We start from the raw sequence: 6,686 nt of genomic DNA, 5'->3' as shown, positions 1-6,686 counted from the left end.
CAGGTGTTTCCTAGTTGCCTCTGATAGAGAGTCCTATATATAGGTATGTGTTTGTGTTGGTAGTTTGTAGGAGATTGTGCTAGGTATAGCCTTAATGCTTTACTGGCCTGTTATTCGTCATTGTGTTTTGTGTACGTGTTTATTTTGGTTTTTCCTTCTTTGCCAATTAAATAAAGGAAGATGAGTGCACATAACCCCGCTGCGTTTTGGTCCGACAATGATTTTTCTTTATCATCTGACGAAGAAGAATGTGACACGTTCATTTTCAATTGTTTGGGAACATTTCCCCAATCCCCCCCCATCAAACACCCCAAGTCAAACATTTCAATACATTTTACAATTACATTTATTGTACCAGCCGTTATAAGCCTACTTTCCACAGTAGTGCTTCAGGGTGTGGTATTTGCAATAAGCAAGGAACTGCACACAAGGCTGTGTTACATGACTCACACCTGTACTTGGTCATCTTCCTTTGTTTCTGTCATCGGGTAGATGTTAGACAGACCTTGCAATGCCTCCTTGTGCTTTTTTCTTGCAGGGTGGTCTGAGGGACATCACTTGGAAAGTGGTGTCCAGTGAGGTGTAGAGGATTGTCAGAGGCAGTAGACGGACAACGAGAAGTGTGGTGTGGTTTATCCTGTACTTCTGGTATAAGATCACCTGTCCTGTGACCTGCCGTTGAACAATGTGGCCGTTGAAGAGACCTACAATATGTCTCTTAGCTGGAAAAATTGCTTCTTGTACCATTTAAAGGACTTTCTGGCACCCTCAACAAAACTGTTCTGCATGTCCACTTTGTCAACTGCTCCCATCTTCTTGTTGTACTTCAAGACACAGTCTGGCTTTATTTTCCTACCTCCGGTGACATAGTCCAGTTTTCCTGTGTCCTACATTTTGGAGGTAAACACAGTGGACAGAACAAGAACATTGCGCTTGTCATGACATTTCACTGCCATTATCTTCCCGTTCATTTGGAACTCCACCTCCCCCTTGCAATTTTGTTTTTAATATTGTCATTCTCTTCCTGTTGGATCTCACTGTGCCACAGGCCCCTGTGTTCTCCCCCTGTGTTCTCCCTACTGTAGCAGTGTCTTCCCTGTGGCTCAGTTGGTAGAGCATGGTGTTTGCAACGCCAGCATGGTGTGTGCAACGCCAGGGTTGTGGGTTCGATTCACATGGGGGGACAGTACAACAAAAAAAAAAATCCATGAAATGAAATGTATGCATTCACTACTGTAAGTCGTTCTGGATAAGGACGTCTGCTAAATGACTAAAATGTAAAATGTAAAAATGTTATGCTCCACTGGGGATAACTTGTTATGGATAGGGGGCAGTATTTTCACAGCCGGATAAAAAACGTACCCGATTTAATCTGGTTACTACTCCTGCCCAGAAACTAGAATATGCATATAATTATTAGCTTTGGATAGAAAACACTCCAAAGTTTCTAAAACTGTTTGAATGGTGTCTGTGAGTATAACAGAACTCAAATGGCAGGCCAAAACCTGAGAAGATTCTGTACAGGAAGGACCCTGTCTGACCATTTCTTGGCCTTCTTTGTCGACTCTATACAAAACAAAGGATCTCTGCTGTAACGTGACACTTTCTAAGGCTCCCATAGGCTCTCAGAAGGCGCCAGAACGTTGAATGATGACTCTGCAGTTACTGGCTGAAAAACAGTAGCGCATTTGGTAAGTGGTCGATCTGAGAACAATGAGACGGGCGTGCGCATGCACGTGAAGAGTCCATTTTACTTTTTCAGTCTTTGAACGAAAACAACGACTCCCGGTTGGAATATTATCGCTATTTTACGAGAAAAATCGCATTAAAATTGATTTTAAACAGCGTTTGACATGCTTCGAAGTACGGTAATGGAATATTTTGAAATGTTTTGTCACGATACGCGTCCGCATGTCACCCTTCGGATAGTGTCTTGAACGCACGAACAAAACGCCGCTATTTGGATATAACTATGGATTATTTGGAACCAAACCAACATTTGTTGTTGAAGTAGAAGTCCTGGGAGTGCATTCTGACGAAGAACAGCAAAGGTAATCCAATTTTTCTTATAGTAAATCTGAGTTTGGTGAGTACCAAACTTGGTGGGTGTCAAATTAGCTAGCCCGTGATGGCGAGCTATCTACTCAGAATATTGCAAAATGTGCTTTCACCGAAAAGCTATTTTAAAATCGGACACCGCGATTGCATAAAGGAGTTCTGTATCTATAATTCTTAAAAGAATTGTTCTGTTTTTTGTGAACGTTTATCGTGAGTAATTTAGTAAATTCACCGGAAGTGTTCGGTGGGAATGCTAGTTCTGAACGTCACATGCTAATGTAAAAAAGCTGGTTTTTGATATAAATATGAACTTGATTGAACAAAACATGCATGTATTGTATAACATAATGTCCTAGGAGTGTCATCTGATGAAGATCATCAAAGGTTAGTGCTGCATTTAGCTGTGGTTTTGTTTTTTGTGACATTATATGCTAGCTTGAAAAATGGGTGTCTGATTATTTCTGGCTGGGTACTCTGCTGACATAATCTAATGTTTTGCTTTCGTTGTAAAGCCTTTTTGAAATCGGACAGTGTGGTTTGATAAAGGAGAGTCTTGTTTTTAAAATGGTGTAAAATAGTCATATGTTTGAAAAATGGAAGTTTTCGGATTTTTGAGGAGTTTGTATTTCGCGCCACGCCCTATCATTGGATATTGGAGTGGTGTTCCGCTAGCGGAACGTCTAGATGTAAGAGGATAACATTGAAGATACATGTGAAGGTGCCTTCATCCAACAGTCTGACAGCTGTTATTCGAATTGATCCAAGTTTTCCTGATGAGTTCCCAATAAACTGGACTCCATTTGGTGCAATGAAGTCAGTAACCCCATTTGGATAAATATGCATCAAATTATATTTTTTTCATCCTGAGTACTTTTCAGCCATGTTATCTGTTTAAGCTCCTGTGTTGTCTCTATCAGTTTGAAGGATAAGTCCACATCCTCCCCCTATACCACAGTCCTGCATTCACCAATCACCTGTGTACACGAAGAGAAAACAAAAGCCAAAAAAAACTGTCCAAAAGAGACCTGTAGAATAGATGTTTATGAACTCTAATAAACAGAGATGTTACATAAACACACAGATAAGACCATTATTAGTATTTAGCTGTGCTTATGAACTATGATATCCTATTGATGCTGAAATGTGGTTGGGCAGCCACAATCAGAGGAGATGGCTAAAGCACATACTGATCTGGGTCCAGTCTCGGCTGAAACTACTTAGTGAATATGTTATTAGAATAATAAGCCAAAAGCCCTGACTCTATTCTTACACTTAATCAAGACTAAGATATTCAATACATTCCCAGATACTTGTGCATGCTCAGCATGTCTCAAAACTACTGAGTTAAAAACATAGTAAACACACTGAGCTGATGTGTGTGCCTTATTGTACCCTAAAAGGACAAGGACTACAGTTGAATGGTGGGATTGTGTGTTTGGTGGGTGTTATTGTCTTGCCTTGTGTCAATAAGAAAAAAGAGACAAAAACATGAGGTCAATAGTATGGCATTTTATGACATCAATTGGAAACCTACTTTCTGGATCCCTCTGGATCATGAGTAGAATCACACAGCACAGATTCCGTAAAATGCTTTGCTCTTCTCATTACTACAGTCATATGGGAACGGTAATTATGTAATTATACTACATTTTGAGATTGCCATTTTATAATAATGAGGACCTATTAATAGTTTATGTAAAACAGTTATGGAGGCTAAGCTATATGTAAAATAATGCATATTATGCACATCTTGCAATGTAGCCCAAACCTTTTCACAATAGGCCAGATTCTGTATGACTTGCTACCCCTCTCTCTAATAATACACTATATATACAAAAGTATGTGACACCCCTTCAAATTAGTGGGTTCAGCTATTTCAGCAACTTAGCCCAAACCTTTTCACAAAAATCAACAAACAGGCTTATATTGGTCAGTAATAATGGAACAAAACAGATGCATCTGTAATTTAATAGACCACTAACCTTTGATGAATGTAAGTTTCTCTGCAGAAATAGTCGAGACATTTGTTTTTTGACGTTTGTGCTGACAGAAAAATGTCCTCCTACAATTAAACAGGACATAAAGCAAAATATCAACAGTTAGTAAATAATATTTAAATTAATAGTTAATTATATATATTTCAAAATATAGTCTGTATTATTAAATTCTCATTACCGAAACAGAAGTTCTCTCTACCGCAACTGGCCTTAAATTGCAGCGATAAGTGAGAATAGTGTTGTGGAGGATGAGGAACCTTAGCATGTTTTGCTAACAATAGAGAAGACATGATGACTAAGCACATTTGAAGTAATCTGAAGAGATTTCACCCCATGCTTCCTGAAGCACCTCCCGCAAGTTGGATTGGCTTGATGGGCACTTCTACGTACCATACGGTCAAGCTGCTCTCACAACAGCTCAATAGGGTTGAGATCCGGTGACCGTGCTGGCCACTCCATTATAGACAGAATATCAGCTGACTGCTTCTTCCCTAAATAGTTATTGCATAGTTTGGAACTGTGCTTTGGGTCATTGTCCTGTTGTAGGAGGAAGTTTGCTCCAATTAAGCGCCGTCCACAAGTTATGGCATGGCGTTACAAAATGGAGTGATAGCCTTCCTTCAAGATCCCTTTTACCCTGTACATCTACATATCTAAATGTGTAGATGAGATTGACAATACACAGTATTTCTACACACTCATAGTTTTTACCAAGCACAGTCAGAGATATCTCCGGTTAGTTGAGGTAGTATGTACATTTAGGTAGAGTTATTAAAATGACTTTGCATAGATGACAACAGAGAGTGGCAGTGGTGTTGACGGGGGGAGGGGGGGGACCAATAGTCTGGGTAGCCATTTGACTAGATGTTCAGGAGTATTATGGCTTGGGGGTAGAAGCTGTTTAGAAGCCTCTTGGACCTAGACTTGGCGCTCCGGTACCTCTTTCCGTGCGGTAGCAGAGAGAACAGTCTATGACTAGGGTGGCTGGAATCTTTGACAATTTTTAGGGCCTTCCTCTGACACCGCCTGGTGTAGAGGTCCTGGATGGGAGGCAGCTTAGCCCCAGTGATGTACTGGGCCGTACGCACTACCCTCTGTAGTGCCTTGTGGTCAGAGGCCGAGCAGTTGCCATACCAGGCAGTGATGCAACCCGTCAGGATGCTCTCGATGTTGCAGCTGTAGAACCTTTTGAGGATCTGAGGACCCATGCCAAATCTTTTCAGTCTCCTGAGGGGGGAATAGGCTTTCTGGTGCCCTCTTCACAACTCTCTTGATGTGTTTGGAGCATTCTAGTTTGTTGGTGATGTGGACACCAAAGAACTTGAAGCTCTCAACCTGCTCCACTGCAGCCCCGTCGATGAGAATGGGGGTGTGCTCGGTCCTCCTTTTCCTGTAGTCTACAATCATCTCCTTTGTCTTGATCATGTTGAGGGATAGGTTGTTATTCTGGCACCACCAGGTCAGGTCTCTGACCTCCTCCCTATAGGCTGTCTCGTTGTTGTCGGTTATCAGGCCTACCACTGTTGTGTCATCTGCAAACTTAATGATGGTGTTGGAGTCATGCCTGGCCACGCAGTCATAGGTGAACATGGAGTACAGGAGGGGACTGAGCATGCACCCCTGAGGGGCTACTATTTAATGAAGCTGCCAGTTGCAAATCATGTGTTAAAGTGTGTGTAAGTATAATAGTGTGTGTGTCCGTGTGTATTTATGTGTTTGTGTTGTGTCAGTATGCATTTGTGTTATGTGTGTGTGTGTGTTTGTGTGCGTATATAGTGTTTGACTGTGTGAGGGATTTGTGTGGGAGTCACAGTGTAGTGTGTGAGTGATTGTGTATATGGTGCGAATATAAAGTCTAGTTGTGTGGATAGGGTCAGTGCAAGATGGAGACAGTGCTGATAGTTTAGGTACCATAATTGATTATTTAGCAGCCTTATGGCTTGTGGGTAGAAGCTGTTTCTGAGCCTGTTGGTCCTAGAGCCGATGCTCTGTTACCGTTTACCGGACGGTAGCAGAGTGAACAGTCTATGGTTTGGGTGGCTGGACTCTTTGGCAATTTTTTGGGCCTTCTTCTGGCACCACTTGATATAGAGATGGCAAGGAGCTCGGTCCCTGTGATGTACAGTACTGTGCTGTCCGCACCATCCTTTGCAGTGCTTTGTGGTCAAGAGCGGTGCAATTGCCATACCAAGCGGTGATGCAGTCAGTCAAGATGTTCTAGAGAGTGCAGCTGTATACTTCTTTGAGGATCTGAGGGCCCGTTCTCTTCAGGACTGTGCGAGTGTGGACCATGTTACTTCCTTACTAATGTGGACGCCAAAGAACCGAAAGGTTACGACCTGCTCCACAACAGCCCCGTCGATGTGGATGGAAGTTTGCTCTCCCCTCCTTCTTCAATAGTCTACAAACAGCTCCTTGATTTTATTGACGTTGAGGGAGAGGTTGTACTGACTTCCTCCCTATAGGCTGACTCTCTCTCTCTCTCTCTCTCTCTCTCTCTCTCTCTCTCTCTCTCATAGATCCATCTCAGACAGTGAGCATCACCCTTAGTGAGGCCTCTAAAGCCACAGTCTTCCTATGTGTATCAGATGGTAACCCACAACCCAACTACACCTGGAGCAGGTACTCACT

General features: G+C 42.2%; 1 long non-coding RNA gene across 1 annotated transcript; it reads right to left on the bottom strand.

Annotated features, from left to right (window-relative positions):
• Positions 1 to 3,437: 3,437 nt before the first annotated feature.
• LOC123730520 (uncharacterized) lies at positions 3,438 to 4,512 on the bottom strand. Its single transcript, XR_006761975.1, has 2 exons — positions 4,234 to 4,512; positions 3,438 to 4,120 (listed from the first exon to the last, which is right to left on the bottom strand). It is a non-coding gene; the product is annotated as an uncharacterized lncRNA (long non-coding RNA).
• Positions 4,513 to 6,686: the final 2,174 nt, after the last annotated feature.

This window comes from Salmo salar, chromosome ssa25 (genome assembly GCF_905237065.1).
Source record: "Salmo salar chromosome ssa25, Ssal_v3.1, whole genome shotgun sequence".
In the NCBI taxonomy this organism is placed as follows: domain Eukaryota; kingdom Metazoa; phylum Chordata; class Actinopteri; order Salmoniformes; family Salmonidae; genus Salmo; species Salmo salar.
Note: the sequence above shows the minus strand (reverse complement) of the source record. Positions and strands in the feature narration are given on the sequence as shown.